At 47.1% G+C, this 20,441-nt stretch overlaps 1 protein-coding gene across 1 annotated transcript in view; it reads right to left on the minus strand.

Annotated features, from left to right (window-relative positions):
- The window catches only part of EFL1 (elongation factor like GTPase 1), a 623,792-nt gene that overhangs the window by 603,131 nt on the left and 220 nt on the right, over nt 1-20,441 (minus strand). The gene's annotated exons all lie outside the window — the stretch shown is intronic.

The following is a 20,441-nucleotide window of genomic DNA, read 5'->3' on the forward strand; positions in this document are numbered from 1 at the left end:
TTTTGTTTGGGAGCCACGTCGCACGACCGCGCAATTGTCAGTTAAAGCGACGCAGTGCCGAATCGCAAAAAGTCCTCTGGGCAGGAAGGGGGTTTAAGTGCCAAGTAAGGAAGTGGTTAATAAAGCAGATCAATGTTGATAGCCAGGGACTTTTCCGATGCCAACAATCCAGGACAAATCAAATCCTTTGTTTCTCACCAAACAACACAGACAGCAGGGATGGTAAGCTATAGAAAAGCTTTGTAAATGACATTAGAGGGAAGTGTCAGCGTAGAATATGGAAGCCGTCATTGGGGACTTAGTGCTTTTATATGGAAGCAAAGAGAGAGAGAGTCATCCCTATGTAAGCTCCAATCAGAGATCCAACTAGAGCTTACACAGGGCTGTCTTGACAAACTCCCAGCAGGCAAATAGAGTTTTTTTTTTTCCTAACAAGTAGGTGTTCTATCAGATTACTGCTACCCATCAGATTGTGCAACGGTAGTGACGTTCCAACCAAAAAATACTTATTGTGCATGCGCTATGCTTTCCAAACACTTCATTATCTGTCGGGTAGTGGTAAGCCAGGGGTTGACAAATTTGCTCGGAATCTAGGAGCCAGCTAAAAAAGTTAAGAGCCAGAAAACGCACCCCGTCCCGACGAGCTTGCGCGCAGAAGCGAACACATACGTGAGCAGCGCCCGCATATGTAAACGGTGTTCAAACCACACATGTGAGGTATCGCCGTGATTGGTAGAGTGAGAGCAATAATTCTAGCCCTAGACCTCCTCTGTAACTCAAAACATGCAACATGTAGATTTTTTTAAACGTCGCCTATGAAGATTTTAAAGGGTAAAAGTTTGTCGGCATTTCACAAGTGGACGCAATTTTGAAGCGTGACATGTTGGGTATGAATTTACTCGGTGTTACATTATCTTTCATAATATTAAAAAAAAATGGGGATTACTTTACTGTTGTCTTATTTTTTAATTAAAAAAAAGTGTAATTTTTTCCCAAAAAAGTGCACTTGTAAGACCGCTGCGCAAATACGGCGTGACAGAAAGTATTGCAATGATCGCCATTTTATTCTCTAGGGTGTTAGGATAAAAAATATATATAATGTTTGGGGGTTCTAATTAGAGGGAAGAAGATGGCAGTGAAAGTAGTGAAAAATTACATTAGAATTGCTGTTTAACTTGTAATGCTTAACTTGTAATACCAACGGCCACCACCAGATGGCGACAGCTCACACATCTGGTGGTAATAACTTGTAATACCAACGGCTCACCACCGGATGGCGCCAGCTCACAAAAAAAACAATTTCCCCACCTTCCAAGCCAAGTCGCCAGGACACCATTTCTAGTCGCCATGGCGACCTGGCGCCCGGGATTTGTCGAGCCCTGTGGTAATCTGATAGAACAGTTGCCCCACCCAACCCCTACCATGCCCCGCCCTAAAAACGCCCTCAGAAATCTCATGAAATGACACTTAGACCCCTTTCACACTGAGGAGTTTTTCAGGCGGTACAGTGCTAAAAATAGCACTGCTATACCGCCTGAAAAACTCCTGCCCAGTAACCTCAATGTGAAAGCCTGAGGGCTTTCACACAGGCGATGCGCTGGCAGGAGAGAAAAAAATCTCCTGCCAGCAGCATCTTTGGAGCTGTGAGAGGAGCGGCGTGTATACCGCTCCTTCCCATTTAAAACAATGGGAAACCGTGGCAATACCGCCCGCAATGGGCCTCTTGCGGGCGGTATTAACCCTTTATCGGCCGCTAGCAAGGGTTAATACCGCACCGCTAGCGGCCGAATTCCCGCGGCAAATCAGACGGTATAGCGCCGCTATTTTTAGCGCCGCTATACCGCCACCGCGGCTCCTGCCCCAGTGTGAAAGGGGCCTTAAAATGTTTTATGCAGAATTAAGTTCTAAAAATAAATATTATCTGTGTCAACCAATGCAGCCTGCCTGTGTCTGCTGATGCACCCTGTGCCCATCATGCTGCCAATCTGTGCCCATCATGCAGGGAACAGAGGAGAGGAAGTTGATTACCGGGTGGATGATGAGCGCACCGAGGAACATCAGAGCTTTCATTTCAATTGCTGTGTGTTTCCGCCGCTCGCCGTCACATACAGCCCCGCGCCCTGGCCGGGGGAACTAAGATAAACGTCACTCGTGATTGGACGGGTAATCTGTCTATCAAAGTCCCGGGACCAGGGGCGGGGTTGTGTGTGACAGCGAGTGCAGGGAACACATGGCAATTGAAACGAAACCTGCCAGTGATGTTCCCTGCACACTGATGATTCGGCCGACGGTTCTCCTCTCTTCCCCTCCACAAGTAATAATTGGCTTTTTTCCAATAATGCTTGTTTCTTTAACTGACACTAAAAATAAAAATAAAATTAAATAAAAAAAAAAAAAAAGAAGAAGTTCAAATATTACTGCTAGAAAAATGTAAATAAAACAAAACATTTTAATTAGGGTTTAAATAGGAACACATTTTATAAAAAAATAAAAATAAATAAAACATCAGATTGCTTTTACTGACATCAGATGGAAGTACATCCCATTGATATACAGATGAATGAAAGTAGATCAAGAGTATCTACAAGTTACTTTGTACCTTTTGGAAAGCAGATAGGCAGTGAGAACAGGCAGGGGAAACCCTAAGGCCCCGTACACACGACAGAGGAACTCGACGTGCTTGGCACGTCGAGTTCCTCGTCGAGTTTTGGGATGAAGCCGCCGAGGAGCTCGGCGGGCCGCCTTCTCCCATAGAACAACGAGAAAATAGAGAACATGTTCTCTATTTTCTCGTCGAGCTCCTCGGCGGCTCCATCGAGCCAAAACTGTACAGACGACAGAGTTTCTCGGCAGAATCCGGGTTTTGACCGAGTTTCTCGGTGAATTCTGCCGAGAAACTCTGTCGTGTGTACGAGGCCTCAGTGCTGTCAGTGACTGCTTGTCGCAGCCGCGGCCACCACAAGAGGGCGCCAGTTCCCCTGATGTAAGCATCTCGCTCCAGCAGGCCGCAAAGCTGCAGCCTCAATTACCGGCTGGCGCGGCATCTTAGTCTGCGACTCGCGGGCGAGGACCGCATGGGGACAAGACACAAATGCTGCAGTGTAGCCCAGGCGCGCCAGGCCGCTATTTCCAGTCGCCATTGCGACCTGGGGTTTGTCGAACCCTGACACACACAAATACTCTCTCTGGCCACTTTATTAGGTAAACCTGTTCAATTGCTTGGTAACACTAATTGCTAATCAGCCAATCACATGGCAGAAACTTTTTGCATTTAGTTATCTAGATGTGGTAAAGACAACTTGCTAAAGTTCAAACCGAGCTTCAGAAATGGGGAAGAAATGGGATTTAAGTGACTTGGCATGGTTGTTGGTGCCAGACGGGCTGGTCTGAGTAATTTTCTTGGCACACTTTGGGCCCCTTAGTACCAATTGAGCATCGTTTAACCACTTGCCGACCGCTGCACGACTGTGTACGTCGACAACATGGCACGGGCAGGCAGAATAGCGTACAGGTACGTCCCTTTAAATTTGCCGCCCTCAATGTTCCCGGGAGGCCCGCGATTGCGGTCGGCAAGGGCAGAACAGGGGAATGCCTTTGTAAACAAGGCATTCGCCTATTCTGCCTAGTGACACTGTCACTGATGACCGTTCCCTGTAATGGGCAGCATGTGTCACGTGTAGCCACTCCTCCTAACAGTAAGAATCACTCCCTAGGGAGCACTTAAGCCATACAGTGCCACCTAGTGGTTAACGCCTTCACTGCCAGTGTCATTTTTACAGTAAACAGTGCATTTTTATAGCACTAATCGCTGTAAAAATAACAATGGTCCCAAAATAGTGTCAAAAGTGTCCGCCATAATGTCGCAGTCACTAGTAAAACAGTCCCCTGTTTTGAAGAAGCTATAACTATTGCGCAAATTAATAAATGTTTATTGCAATTTTCTTTACCAAAAATATGTAGAAGAATACGTATCGGCCTAAACTGTTTTTTTTATTTATTTTTTGGGGATATTTATTATAGCAAAAAGTAAAAAATATAGATTTTTTTTCAAAATTGTCGCTCTTTTTTTGTTTATATCGCAAAAAATAAAAACCGCAGAGGTGATCAAATACCACCAAAAGAAAGCTCTATTTGTGGGAAAAAATGGAGTTACACTTACCGGTAACGTCCTTTCCAGTAGTCTTTCAGGACAGCCACAAATAGAGAGATAGGCTCCTCCTCTTCCTTCAGGAAACACTGCACAGCCTTCAAATTCTCTCCTCCCCCTGCCAGACCTCAGTTTTTATACGAGCACCTCCGGTCCGCTGGGGAGACACAAGAACATGTTAGTAATCCATAGTTTAAACATCAATATCATACTATGTTCCTGGACTAAAAAACAATCTTCCAACTTTTCGGGTGGGTAATCAGGGCTGTCCTGAAAGACTACTGGAAAGGACGTTACCCGTAAGTGTAACTCCATTTTTCCCTATCCGTCTTTCAGGACAGCCACAAATAGAGAGGATAATCGAGTACTTACAATTAGGGTGGGACCACGGCTTGCAAGACTTTTCTCCCAAAAGCTTGTTCGCCTGCTGACACCAAGTCTACTCTATAATGCCTGACGAAGGTGGCGTAGCTGGACCAAGTTGCGGCTCTGCATATTTGATCTGGCGTTGCTCCAGCCCTTTCAGCCTGAGAAGTAGCCACCGCTCGAGTAGAGTGTGCCTTTATTCCTGTAGGGACTTCCCTACCAGTCAAGGAATAAGCCTGCCCAATAACTAATCTAAGCCATCTAGCAATTGTGCGTCAAGATGCTTTCTGTCCCTTTCTGGCTCCGGAAAACAAAACAAATAAAGAGTCTGACTTCCTAAAGCTTTTGGTCAGCTCCAAGTATTGTAGGATGCATCTCCTGACATCTAGTGTACTAAACTTGAATTCCCTTTCACCTGAGGGATTGGAACAAAATGAAGGCAATACAACCTCCTGGCTTCTATGAAATTTGGAAGCCACTTTAGGCAAAAAGGCCGGATCGGTTTTAAAAACAACCCGATCCGGGAAAATAACGCAAAAAGGAGGTCGAATGGACAGGGCTTCCAATTCGCTGACTCTCCTGGCAGTGGTCACTGCAACCAAAAAGACTGTTTTAAGTGTTAAATCTTTTAACAAACATTTGTCTAGGGGTTCAAAAGGTAAACCTGTTAACACCTGTAAAACTAACGAAAGATCCCACTTGGGGAAGGGGGGACCCTGAGAAGGTTTCTGTCTGGACAAAGCCCTAAAGAACCTGATTACCCAAGGATTAGAGGCTAGAGGGGTCTCTAGAAATACACTAAGGGCTGAGACCTGACTTTTAAGGGTGCTCACTGATAAGCCCTTATCCGCTCCGCACTGCAGGAACTCTAGAACGGACGTGTGGCTTTGTGCTGAAAAGGAAAACTCTCGGCACCACGCATTAAAGCGAAGCCAGACCTTTCTATAAATAGAACGTGTCTCCTTCTTCCTACTGTTAAGAAGGGTGGTAGTCAGTTTGTCCGAAAAACCTCTGGATCTCAGTAAGGACTCTTCAGTAGCCACGCCGCAAGGTTCCACCTGTGTACCTGTGGGCATATGACTGGTCCCTGCGAGAGGAGATCTTCTCGAAGTGGAAGGAAGAAGGGAGGTTCTACAGTCAGTTGTTTCAGAACCGAGAACCAAGCTCTCTTGGGGCAGTGGGGCGCCACTAGAATAAGTGAGGTGTTTTCCCACTGAAGTTTCCTCAAGACCAGTGGTAGAAGAACTGGGGGTGGGAAGGCGTAACAAAGTCCGAAATGCCAGCTCTGGGACAAGGCATCTATCCCTGTTGCTCCCTCTCCCCTGCCCTGAGAGAAAAAACAAGGGGTTTTTGTGTTCTGTCTGGACGCAAAGAGGTCTATCTCTGGAGACCCACATCTCTTGACCAAGAGATGGAAGACCTCCTGATTGAGGGACCACTTGTCCTCCCTCAGCTGGCTTCGACTGAGGAAGTCTGCTGTACAGTTTTCTATTCCCCTTATAAAGATTGCTGATAAGGACAGGGTGTTTGTCTCGGCCCAGCGAAACATTTCTGTTGTAATGGCCGACAGGGCTACACATCTGGTGCCACCCTGTTTGTTCACATAGGCCACGGCCGAGGCGTTGTCTGACCTCACCTGGACGTGATGTCCTTGAAGCCTCTCCTGAAAGAAAATGAGGGCTAGCCCGATTGCCCTCAGCTCCTTCCAGTTGGAGGAATGTCTCTGCTCTGCCGCTTTCCAAACACCCTGTGCTGGAAGGATCCCCAGGTGAGCTCCCCAACCTCTGCCGCTTGCGTCTGTGGTAACCACTTGTGGAGACTGGATATGCCACAGTCGACCCTGCGACAAATTGGCGCTCTTCCTCCACCACCAGAGAGATCTCTTTACCTGGCTTGGGACCTGTACAAGGACGTCTAGGCGTTCTGAGCTGTGATCCCAGATTTTCAGTAGGAAAGCCTGTAGGACCCGAAAGTGAAAACCGGCCCACTGGACCGCCGGCAGGGTGGAGGTTAACAACCCCAATACTGACATCAGGAACCTGATTGAAACCTGATGGCTGCCCTGGAGGGCAGCTACCGACTTGTCCATCTTTAGAGCTTTCTCTAATGGGAGAAAGACCCTTAGAAGGGTGGAGTCTAGGATGTACCCCAAGTAAGGAATGCGCTGTGATGGTACCAGGCTGGATTTCTCCAGGTTCAACAGCCACCCTAGGTCCATAAGGGTCCTCTTGGTTAATTCCAGGTCCCTGGATAACTGCTCCGGGGACGCTGCAAAAAGCAGCAGGTCGTCCAAGTAAGCTATTATGCCTACTCCCTGAAGACGCAGAAGGGCTATGGGTTCTGCCAGGACCTTTGTGAACACGCGGGGTGAGGAGGATAGACCAAATGGCAAGGCCTGGAACTGCAGGTGCACCACCGATGTTCCCAAGTCTATTGCTAGCCGCAGAAACTCCTGAGACCCCTCTGCAATGGGTACGTGCAGGTACGCGTCCCTGAGGTCCAGGGAGACCATAAAGCAATTCTGTGGAAGGAGGGCCCTCACTGTAAAGATTGACTCCATACGGAATCTTTTGTATGCTACTGACTTGTTCAGTGGTTTTAGGTTTAAGATTAACCTGTACTTTCCGGAGGGTTTCCTTACCACGAATATATGGGAATAAAACCCTTTTTTCTCTTCCACTTTTGGGACTCTGAGAACCACATTTTGGTCCTCCAGATCCTTCAAGGCCCCTACTAGAGCTTCCGCTTTTTCTCTGTCTCTGGGGAGCCGAGTGACCAGGTATCTCTGAGGGGGAGGTGATGAGAACTCCAGGGAGTACCCCCTTCTTACAATCGCCAAGACGTACCTGTTTGGGGAGATAGACTCCCATTGTGGGAGGAAGGCCCCCAACCTTCCTCCCACCCTGATCTGGGAGTCATTGTTTCTTAGGGGGCTGGTCAGGAGGGCGAAAAATCGCTCCCCTTCCCCTACCCTTGGGTGTCCAAATCTTTTTCTGATTTTCTGGTTTAGGGACCCCCTGTCTTTGGGGACGAAACCCCCGCCCTTTCAGTGGAGTTTTACGTTTGAACGGAAAAGATTTTTTCTTATCCGCCGTGCGGTCTAAGACTGACTCCAGACCGGGACCAAACAGGAGATCTCCTGTAAACGGAATCCCACATAATTTGGACTTGGAGGCAATGTCTCCTGACCAAGTCTTGAGCCAGAGAGCTCTTCTGGCGGAATTAGCCAGAGCTGCCGACCTAGCCGACATGCGGACTGACTCTGCCGAAGCATCAGCAATATAGGCTACCCCTTTTAAAATTGTAGGGAAGGAGGCCAAAATGGTTTCCTTATCCGTCTCAGCTTCAATGTGTTCTTGGATTTTTGAAAGCCAGTGCTCCAAATTACGGGCCACTACCGTAACTGCCAATTCCGGCTTTAAATTTCCAATTATGGACTCCCAGGCTTTCTTTAAGAGAGAGTCCATCCTTTTATCCATGGCATCTGTCAGATTGCCCATATCTTCGAATGCTAGGTCGGTTTTCCTGGAGACCTGTGAAAAGGCCGCATCTAATTTAGGCATTTTATTCCAGATAGAAGTGGAATCATCTGCAAAGGGAAACCTTCTCTTAAGGGACTGTGAAAAAAAGGGTTTTCTTTCAGGGTCTTGCCACTCCTTCTTAACAGTATCTATCAGAAGTTCGTGAACCGGGAAGACCTTGCCCTTGTGTTCCCCCAGACCCTTGTACATCTGGTCATGGAGGCTAAGAGGTTTACTGTCTGTGTGAATGCCCAGGGTCGTGTAAATGGCACCTAGTAATTCCTCAACCTCATCAAGAGATAACTTGTATCTAGAAGACTTTTTGGACTCACTGTCCTGGTCCTCTTCTCCTGACTCTGCCTGAGAGTCAGATGCAACATTCTCCGACCAGGAGTGTTGTACCTGAGAAGGGCCTGCAATATCAACTGCCTCAGCTGAAGGATCAGGAGAGACAGGTGCAATACCCTGATCATCGGGCTGGGTTGTAACCTGTGTGGGTACCAGGGGGGACTGCACCCTTTCAAATAATGTTTTAAAGGAGGAAAAAGTAGAAGCCAACTCTTTAACGGAGGCTGCTAAACTGTCTTCCTGTTCTGCATCCCTTTCCCTGACTAGAGAGTTTATGCAGTCCCTGCATAAAACTTTCGTCCAAGAATCAGGAAGAGAGTCCCTACAGGAGGCACATTTTTTCCTAGAACTATGTGTCCTTCCTGTTTTTTCTTGGCTTTTATCTAGGCTTTTCTGAAAAATATAGAAGACAAAACCCACACATTAAAACAAGCTAACTGCATGACAAGAAATTAAAAAAAAAAAAAACTTTTTATAACAGCATGGTTACAACCCTCTGGGAATCTACTGCTAGGTGCCCTGCTGCCATTTCCTCCTCTCCCCCAACCACCAAAGGGAACCAGAGGGGAAAATAAGACAGAGTCTAAGGCTTTGGGAATCCCTCCCCAGGAGACCCTTACCTTAGACTGGCTGGAGGGAGCGTCCTTGGTCGGGTCCCGATCCGGAGAGGTCACCGACATTGCGAGGTGGTTGCGCTGTGTCAAACTCGTCTCCACGAGTATCCGACTCCTCCAGCAGCACGCGTGGGTCCCTATCAGCGCCGCGACCCGGAACCGGAAGTCGCGGGTCAAGGGGAATCCTTTCCGAGGCGCACCGGAAATGACGTCGCCCGCCACTTGGCCCGCGATTTTCAAAGAAAAAAAGAAATGCGGCCTGTAAACAGGGCGCCCGGATTAGAACTCCCCAGCCGCGGTCCTGTGGACACGATAGGGACCCCCCACAAGCCGGCTGCCGCGCTCGACACGGATTGGGGTGCGTTTTCTTTGGCGGTAAGTCTTCGCCTAACATCCTCTAGGAAGCCCCTGCTCCCAACGAAATTGCTATGGCCTGCAGTCCCCTGACTGCACTTGAACTGCCCTGGTTCCTCAGCAGTGTCTCCCCACCGGAGGAAACACTAAGAACTGAGGTCTAGCAGGGGGAGGAGAGAATTTGAAGGCTGTGCAGTGTTTCCTGAAGGAAGAGGAGGAGCCTATCTCTCTATTTGTGGCTGTCCTGAAAGACGGATAGGGAAAAAGGGACGTCAATTTTGTTTGGGAGCCACGTCGCACGACCGCGCAATTGTCAGTTAAAGCGACGCAGTGCCGAATCGCAAAAAGTGGTCTGGTCTTTGACCACCAAAATGGTCCGGGGCTGAAGCGGTTAAACTTCACAGCCTGAGTATTGTTGCTGACCATTCCCCTCCCCTCTTAATCCGTAGGGTTCAATATTGAGTTGGCCCACCTTTTGCAGCTATAACAGCTTCAACTCTTCTGGGAAGGCTGTCCACAAGGTTTAGGAGTGTGTCTATGGGAATGTTTGATCATTCTTCCAGAAGCGCATTTGTGATATCAGGCACTGATAACAGTCTCCACTCCGATTCATCCCAAAGGTGTTCTATCGGGTTGAGGCCAGGACTCTGTGCAGGCCATTCATGTTCCTCCACCCCAAACTCACTCATCCATGTCTTTATGGACCTTGCCTTGTGCGCAGGTCCAAATCATTTGGTGGAGGGGGGGTTATGGTGTGGGGGTTGTCTTTCAGGGTTTGGGCTTGGCGCCTTAGTTCCAGTGAAGGGAAATCTTAAGGTGGGAACAGTTTGGGGATGGCCCCTTCCTGTTCCAACATGGACTGTGCACAACACAAGGTTCATAAAGACATGAATGAGCGAGTTTGGGGTGAAGGAACTTGAATGGCCTGCACAGAGTCCTGCCCTTAACCCGATAGAACACCATTGGGATGAATTACAGCTCTCACCCAACATCAGTGCCTGACCTCACAAATGCGCTTCTGGAAGAATGGTCAAACATTCCCATAGAAACACTCCTAAACCTTGTGGACAGCCTTCCCAGAAGAGTTGAAGCTGTTATAGCTGCAAAGGGTAGGCCAACTCAATATTGAACCCTACGGACTAAGACTTGGAAGCCATTAAAGTTGATGTGCGTGTAAAGACAGGTGTCCCAATACTTTTGATAATATAGTGTATATAAAATATACGGCTCCTCTCTCTTTTTCAGTGTCTGAATGTATTAGTCATTTTTACTTTTTAGCGTGCCGCTTTCCTGGATCACAGGATTCTGCCGGAGATTCTAGAGCACCCAGATGTGAAATCGGGCCTAAGAGGCTTGGAGAGGAGGGGGGAAGGAGAAACAACAGGATTCTGATCTTCCCAGTGAATGGATGTGCAGAGGTAGGGGGAGGGGTCTCAGAACAAGTCTGATCATTGGAGGGTAGCAGGCTTAGTTCCTAGCACAGCCAGAAAACCATTGCTGCTTAGTGTGGTCAGTTTTTATTAGGAAAGCAGAGGGATTGGCAGGAACACCAGTCCCTGATGGAGAGGGGTGTGTAATGATGTATATAGGATGGTCCCTGATGGAGAGGGGTGTGTAATTATGTATATAGGGTGGTCCCTGATGGAGAGGGGTGTGTAATGATGTAGGGTGGTCCCTGATGGAGAGGGGTGTGTAATGATGTATATAGGGTGGTCCCTGATGGAGAGGGGTGTGTAATGATGTATATAGGGTGGTCCCTGATGGAGAGGGGTGTGTAATGATGTATATAGGATGGTCCCTGATGGAGAGGGGTGTGTAATGATGTATATAGGGTGGTCCCTGATGGAGAGGGGTGTGTAATGATGTATACAGGGTGGTCCCTGATGGAGAGGGGTGTGTAATGATATATATAGGGTGGTCCCTGATGGAGAGGGGTGTGTAATGATATATATAGGATGGTCCCTGATGGAGAGGGGTGTGTAATGATGTATATAGGATGGTCCCTGATGGAGAGGGGTGTGTAATGATGTATATAGGATGGTCCCTGATGGAGAGGGGTGTGTAATGATATATATAGGATGGTCCCTGATGGAGAGGGGTGTGTAATGCTGTATATAGGATGGTCCCTGATGGAGAGGGGTGTGTAATGATATATATATAGGGTGGTCCCTGATGGAGAGGGGTGTGTAATGATGTATACAGGGTGGTCCCTGATGGAGAGGGGTGTGTAATGATGTATACAGGGTGGTCCCTGATGGAGAGGGGTGTGTAATGATATATATAGGGTGGTCCCTGATGGAGAGGGGTGTGTAATGATGTATATAGGATGGTCCCTGATGGAGAGGGGTGTGTAATGATATATATAGGATGGTCCCTGATGCAGAGGGGTGTGTAATGATGTATATAGGATGGTCCCTGATGGAGAGGGGTGTGTAATGATATATATATGATGGTCCCTGATGGAGAGGGGTGTGTAATGATATATAGGATGGTCCCTGATGGAGAGGGGTGTGTAATGATGTATATAGGATGGTCCCTGATGGAGAGGGGTGTGTAATGATGTATATAGGGTGGTCCCTGATGGAGAGGGGTGTGTAATGATATATATATATAGGATGGTCCCTGATGGAGAGGGGTGTGTAATGATGTATATAGGGTGGTCCCTGATGGAGAGGGGTGTGTAATGATATATATAGGGTGGTCCCTGATGGAGAGGGGTGTGTAATGATGTATATATAGGATGGTCCCTGATGGAGAGGGGCGTGTAATGATGTATATATAGGATGGTCCCTGATGGAGAGGGGCGTGTAATGATGTATATATAGGATGGTCCCTGATGGAGAGGGGTGTGTAATGATATATATAGGGTGGTCCCTGATGGAGAGGGGTGTGTAATGATGTATATAGGGTGGTCCCTGATGGAGAGGGGTGTGTAATGATATATATAGGGTGGTCCCTGATGGAGAGGGGTGTGTAATGATATATATATATAGGATGGTCCCTGATGGAGAAGGGTGTGTAATGATATATATAGGGTGGTCCCTGATGGAGAGGGGTGTGTAATGATGTATATAGGATGGTCCCTGATGGAGAGGGGTGTGTAATGATGTATATAGGATGGTCCCTGATGGAGAGGGGTGTGTAATGATGTATATAGGATGGTCCCTGATGGAGAGGGGTGTGTAATGATGTATATATAGGATGGTCCCTGATGGAGAGGGGTGTGTAATGATATATATATGGTGGTCCCTGATGGAGAGGGGTGTGTAATGATGTATATATAGGATGGTCCCTGATGGAGAGGGGTGTGTAATGATATATATATGATGGTCCCTGATGGAGAGGGGTGTGTAATGATATATATAGGATGGTCCCTGATGGAGAGGGGTGTGTAATGATATATATAGGATGGTCCCTGATGGAGAGGGGTGTGTAATGATATATATAGGATGGTCCCTGATGGAGAGGGGTGTGTAATGATATATATAGGGTGGTCCCTGATGGAGAGGGGTGTGTAATGATATATATAGGGTGGTCCCTGATGGAGAGGGGTGTGTAATGATGTATATAGGGTGGTCCCTGATGGAGAGGGGTGTGTAATGATGTATATAGGATGGTCCCTGATGGAGAGGGGTGTGCAATGATATATATAGGACGGTCCCTGATGGAGAGGGGTGTGTAATGATGTATATAGGATGGTCCCTGATGGAGAGGGGTGTGTAATGATATATATAGGATGGTCCCTGATGGAGAGGGGTGTGTAATGATATATATAGGATGGTCCCTGATGGAGAGGGGTGTGTAATGATGTATATAGGATGGTCCCTGATGGAGAGGGGTGTGTAATGATGTATATAGGGTGGTCCCTGATGGAGGGGGGCGTGTAATGATATATATATAGGATGGTCCCTGATGGAGAGGGGTGTGTAATGATATATATAGGATGGTCCCTGATGGAGAGGGGTGTGTAATGATGTAGGGTGGTCCCTGATGGAGAGGGGTGTGTAATGATGTATATAGGGTGGTCCCTGATGGAGAGGGGTGTGTAATGATGTATATAGGGTGGTCCCTGATGGAGAGGGGTGTGTAATGATATATATAGGATGGTCCCTGATGGAGAGGGGTGTGTAATGATGTATATATAGGACGGTCCCTGATGGAGAGGGGTGTGTAATGATATATATAGGGTGGTCCCTGATGGATAGGGGTGTGTAATGATATATATATATATATAGGGTAGTCCCTGATGGAGAGGGGTGTGTAATGATATATATAGGATGGTCCCTGATGGAGAGGGGTGTGTAATGATGTATATAGGGTGGTCCCTGATGGAGAGGGGTGTGTAATGATGTATATAGGGCGGTCCCTGATGGAGAGGGGTGTGTAATGATGTATATAGGGCGGTCCCTGATGGAGAGGGGTGTGTAATGATATATATAGGGTGGTCCCTGATGGAGAGGGGTGTGTAATAATGTATATATGATGGTCCCTGATGGAGAGGGGTGTGTAATGATGTATATAGGATGGTCCCTGATGCAGAGGGGTGTGTAATGATGTATATAGGTTGGTCCCTGATGGAGAGGGGTGTGTAATGATGTATATAGGATGGTCCCTGATGGAGAGGGGTGTGTAATGATATATATAGGATGGTCCCTGATGGAGAGGGGTGTGTAATGATATATATAGGGTGGTCCCTGATGGAGAGGGGTGTGTAATGATGTATATAGGATGGTCCCTGATGGAGAGGGGTGTGTAATGATATATATAGGGTGGTCCCTGATGGAGAGGGGTGTGTAATGATATATATAGGGTGGTCCCTGATGGAGAGGGGTGTGTAATGATGTATATATGGTGGTCCCTGATGGAGAGGGGTGTGTAATGATATATATATATGGTGGTCCCTGATGGAGAGGGGTGTGTAATGATATATATAGGGTGGTCCCTGATGGAGAGGGGTGTGTAATGATGTATATAGGGTGGTCCCTGATGGAGAGGGGTGTGTAATGATGTATATAGGACAGTCCCTGATGGAGAGGGGTGTGTAATGATATATATAGGATGGTCCCTGATGGAGAGGGGTGTGTAATGATATATATAGGATGGTCCCTGATGGAGAGGGGTGTGTAATGATATATATAGGATGGTCCCTGATGGAGAGGGGTGTGTAATGATGTATATAGGATGGTCCCTGATGGAGGGGTGTGTAATGATGTATATATAGGATGGTCCCTGATGGAGAGGGGTGTGTAATGATGTATATAGGATGGTCCCTGATGGAGAGGGGTGTGTAATGATGTATATAGGGTGGTCCCTGATGGAGGGGTGTGTAATGATGTATATATAGGATGGTCCCTGATGGAGAGGGGTGTGTAATGATATATATAGGGTGGTCCCTGATGGAGAGGGTGTGTAATGATATATATAGGGTGGTCCCTGATGGAGAGGGGTGTGTAATTATATATATAGGATGGTCCCTGATGGAGAGGGGTGTGTAATGATGTATATAGGATGGTCCCTGATTGAGAGGGGTGTGTAATGATGTATATAGGATGGTCCCTGATGGAGAGGGGTGTGTAATGATGTATATAGGATGGTCCCTGATGGAGAGGGGTGTGTAATGATATATATAGGATGGTCCCTGATGGAGAGGGGTGTGTAATTATATATATAGGATGGTCCCTGATGGAGAGGGGTGTGTAATGATATATATAGGATGGTCCCTGATGGAGAGGGGTGTGTAATGATGTATATAGGATGGTCCCTGATGGAGAGGGGTGTGTAATGATGTATATAGGACGGTCCCTGATGGAGAGGGGTGTGTAATGATGTAGGGTGGTCCCTGATGGAGAGGGGTGTGTAATGATATATATAGGATGGTCCCTGATGGAGAGGGGTGTGTAATGATATATATAGGATGGTCCCTGATGGAGAGGGGTGTGTAATGATATATATAGGATGGTCCCTGATGGAGAGGGGTGTGTAATGATATATATAGGGTGGTCCCTGATGGAGAGGGGTGTGTAATGATGTATATATGGTGGTCCCTGATGGAGAGGGGTGTGTAATGATATATATATATGGTGGTCCCTGATGGAGAGGGGTGTGTAATGATATATATAGGGTGGTCCCTGATGGAGAGGGGTGTGTAATGATGTATATAGGGTGGTCCCTGATGGAGAGGGGTGTGTAATGATGTATATAGGACAGTCCCTGATGGAGAGGGGTGTGTAATGATATATATAGGATGGTCCCTGATGGAGAGGGGTGTGTAATGATATATATAGGATGGTCCCTGATGGAGAGGGGTGTGTAATGATATATATAGGATGGTCCCTGATGGAGAGGGGTGTGTAATGATGTATATAGGGTGGTCCCTGATGGAGGGGGGTGTGTAATGATATATATATATGGTGGTCCCTGATGGAGAGGGGTGTGTAATGATGTATATATAGGATGGTCCCTGATGGAGAGGGGTGTGTAATGATATATATATATGGTGGTCCCTGATGGAGAGGGGTGTGTAATGATGTATATATAGGATGGTCCCTGATGGAGAGGGGTGTGTAATGATGTATATAGGACGGTCCCTGATGGAGAGGGGTGTGTAATGATATATATAGGATGGTCCCTGATGGAGAGGGGTGTGTAATGATGTATATAGGATGGTCCCTGATGGAGAGGGGTGTGTAATGATGTAGGGTGGTCCCTGATGGAGAGGGGTGTGTAATGATGTATATAGGATGGTCCCTGATGGAGAGGGGTGTGTAATGATGTATATAGGACGGTCCCTGATGGAGAGGGGTGTGTAATGATGTAGGGTGGTCCCTGATGGAGAGGGGTGTGTAATGATGTATATAGGATGGTCCCTGATGGAGAGGGGTGTGTAATGATGTAGGGTGGTCCCTGATGGAGAGGGGTGTGTAATGATGTATATAGAATGGTCCCTGATGGAGAGGGGTGTGTAATGATATATATAGGATGGTCCCTGATGGAGAGGGGTGTGTAATGATGTATATAGGATGGTCCCTGATGGAGAGGGGTGTGTAATGATGTATATAGGACGGTCCCTGATGGAGAGGGGTGTGTAATGATGTATATAGGATGGTCCCTGATGGAGAGGGGTGTGTAATGATATATATAGGGTGGTCCCTGATGGAGAGGGGTGTGTAATGATATATATATGATGGTCCCTGATGGAGAGGGGTGTGTAATGATATATATAGGGTGGTCCCTGATGGAGAGGGGTGTGTAATGATGTATATAGGGTGGTCCCTGATGGAGAGGGGTGTGTAATGATATATATAGGACGGTCCCCGATGGAGAGGGGTGTGTAATGATATATATAGGATGGTCCCTGATGGAGAGGGGTGTGTAATGATGTATATAGGATGGTCCCTGATTGAGAGGGGTGTGTAATGATGTATATAGAATGGTCCCTGATGGAGAGGGGTGTGTAATGATGTATATAGGATGGTCCCTGATTGAGAGGGGTGTGTAATGATATATATAGGATGGTCCCTGATGGAGAGGGGTGTGTAATGATATATATAGGGTGGTCCCTGATGGAGAGGGGTGTGTAATGATATATATAGGGCGGTCCCTGATGGAGAGGGGTGTGTAATGATGTATATAGGGTGGTCCCTGATGGAGAGGGGTGTGTAATGATATATATAGGATGGTCCCTGATGGAGAGGGGTGTGTAATGATATATATAGGATGGTCCCTGATGGAGAGGGGTGTGTAATGATATATATATAGGATGGTCCCTGATGGAGAGGGGTGTGTAATGATGTATATATGATGGTCCCTGATGGAGAGGGGTGTGTAATGATGTATATATGATGGTCCCTGATGGAGAGGGGTGTGTAATGATGTATATATAGGATGGTCCCTGATGGAGAGGGGTGTGTAATGATATATATAGGGTGGTCCCTGATGGAGAGGGGTGTGTAATGATATATATAGGGTGGTCCCTGATGGAGAGGGGTGTGTAATGATATATATAGGATGGTCCCTGATGGAGAGGGGTGTGTAATGATATATATAGGATGGTCCCTGATGGAGAGGGGTGTGTAATGATATATATAGGATGGTCCCTGATGGAGAGGGGTGTGTAATGATGTATATAGGATGGTCCCTGATGGAGAGGGGTGTGTAATGATGTATATAGGATAGTCCCTGATGGAGAGGGGTGTGTAATGATATATATAGGATGGTCCCTGATGGAGGGGGGTGTGTAATGATATATATAGGATGGTCCCTGATGGAGAGGGGTGTGTAATGATGTATATAGGATGGTCCCTGATGGAGAGGGGTGTGTAATGATATATATATAGGGTGGTCCCTGATGGAGAGGGGTGTGTAATTATATATATAGGATGGTCCCTGATGGAGAGGGGTGTGTAATGATGTATATATGGTGGTCCCTGATGGAGAGGGGTGTGTAATGATATATATATGGTGGTCCCTGATGGAGAGGGGTGTGTAATGATATATATAGGGTGGTCCCTGATGGAGAGGGGTGTGTAATGATGTATATAGGGTGGTCCCTGATGGAGAGGGGTGTGTAATGATGTATATAGGACAGTCCCTGATGGAGAGGGGTGTGTAATGATATATATAGGATGGTCCCTGATGGAGAGGGGTGTGTAATGATATATATAGGATGGTCCCTGATGGAGAGGGGTGTGTAATGATGTATATAGGACGGTCCCTGATGGAGAGGGGTGTGTAATGATGTATATAGGATGGTCCCTGATGGAGAGGGGTGTGTAATGATGTAGGGTGGTCCCTGATGGAGAGGGGTGTGTAATGATGTATATAGGGTGGTCCCTGATGGAGAGGGGTGTGTAATGATGTATATAGGATGGTCCCTGATGGAGAGGGGTGTGTAATGATGTATATAGGACGGTCCCTGATGGAGAGGGGTGTGTAATGATGTATATAGGGTGGTCCCTGATGGAGAGGGGTGTGTAATGATATATATAGGACGGTCCCCGATGGAGAGGGGTGTGTAATGATATATATAGGATGGTCCCTGATGGAGAGGGGTGTGTAATGATGTATATAGGATGGTCCCTGATGGAGAGGGGTGTGTAATGATATATATAGGGTGGTCCCTGATGGAGGGGGTGTGTAATGATATATATAGGATGGTCCCTGATGGAGGGGGTGTGTAATGATATATATAGGGTGGTCCCTGATGGAGAGGGGTGTGTAATGATATATATAGGGTGGTCCCTGATGGAGAGGGGTGTGTAATGATGTATATAGGATGGTCCCTGATGGAGAGGGGTGTGTAATGATGTATATAGGATGGTCCCTGATGGAGAGGGGTGTGTAATGATGTATATAGGATGGTCCCTGATGGAGAGGGGTGTGTAATGATATATATATAGGGTGGTCCCTGATGGAGAGGGGTGTGTAATGATGTATATAGGGTGGTCCCTGATGGAGAGGGGTGTGTAATGATATATATATGATGGTCCCTGATGGAGAGGGGTGTTTAATGATGTATATAGGGTGGTCCCTGATGGAGAGGGGTGTGTAATGATGTATATAGGGTGGTCCCTGATGGAGAGGGGTGTGTAATGATGTATATAGGGCGGTCCCTGATGGAGAGGGGTGTGTAATGATATATATAGGATGGTCCCTGATGGAGAGGGGTGTGTAATGATGTATATAGAATGGTCCCTGATGGAGAGGGGTGTGTAATGATATATATAGGGTGGTCCCTGATGGAGGGGGTGTGTAATGATATATATAGGATGGTCCCTGATGGAGGGGGTGTGTAATGATATATATAGGGTGGTCCCTGATGGAGAGGGGTGTGTAATGATATATATAGGGTGGTCCCTGATGGAGAGGGGTGTGTAATGATGTATATAGGATGGTCCCTGATGGAGGGGGTGTGTAATGATGTATATAGGATGGTCCCTGATGGAGAGGGGTGTTTAATGATGTATATAGGGTGGTCCCTGATGGAGAGGGGTGTGTAATGATGTATATAGGATGGTCCCTGATGGAGAGGGGTGTGTAATGATATATATAGGATGGTCCCTGATGGAGAGGGGTGTGTAATGATATATATAGGATGGTCCCTGATGGAGAGGGGTGTGTAATGATATATATAGGATGGTCCCTGATGGAGAGGGGTGTGTAATGATGTATATAGGATGGTCCCTGATGGAGAGGGGTGTGTAATGATGTAGGGTGGTCCCTGATGGAGAGGGGTGTGTAATGATGTATATAGGGTGGTCCCTGATGGAGAGGGGTGTGTAATGATGTATATAGGGTGGTCCCTGATGGAGAGGGGTGTGTAATGATATATATATAGGATGGTCCCTGATGGAGAGGGGTGTGTAATGATGTATATAGGATGGTCCCTGATGGAGAGGGGTGTGTAATGATATATATAGGGTGGTCCCTGATGGAGAGGGGTGTGTAATGATGTATATAGGATGGTCCCTGATGGAGAGGGGTGTGTAATGATATATATAGGATGGTCCCTGATGGAGAGGGGTGTGTAATGATATATATAGGATGGTCCCTGATGGAGAGGGGTGTGTAATGATGTATATAGGATGGTCCCTGATGGAGAGGGGTGTGTAATGATATATATAGGATGGTCCCTGATGGAGAGGGGTGTGTAATGATATATATAGGACGGTCCCCGATGGAGAGGGGTGTGTAATGATATATATAGGATGGTCCCTGATGGAGAGGGGTGTGTAATGATATATATAGGGTAGTCCCTGATGGAGAGGGGTGTGTAATGATATATATAGGGTAGTCCCTGATGGAGAGGGGCGTGTAATGATATATATATATGATGGTCCCTGATGGAGAGGGGTGTGTAATGATATATATAGGATGGTCCCTGATGGAGAGGGGTGTGTAATGATATATATAGGGTGGTACCTGATGGAGAGGGGTGTGTAATGATGTATATAGGGTGGTCCCTGATGGACGGGGGGGGGGGGGTGCATACACTGACGGGTTAGCGCTCTCTCCAGAACTCTCTGGTTTTGTCTGTAAAAATAAATGAGTGAGTCAGCCAACCCCAGTCCTCCATCTCGGTGACACCATGTA

This window comes from Rana temporaria, chromosome 3 (assembly GCF_905171775.1).
Source record: "Rana temporaria chromosome 3, aRanTem1.1, whole genome shotgun sequence".
Lineage (NCBI taxonomy): Eukaryota > Metazoa > Chordata > Amphibia > Anura > Ranidae > Rana > Rana temporaria.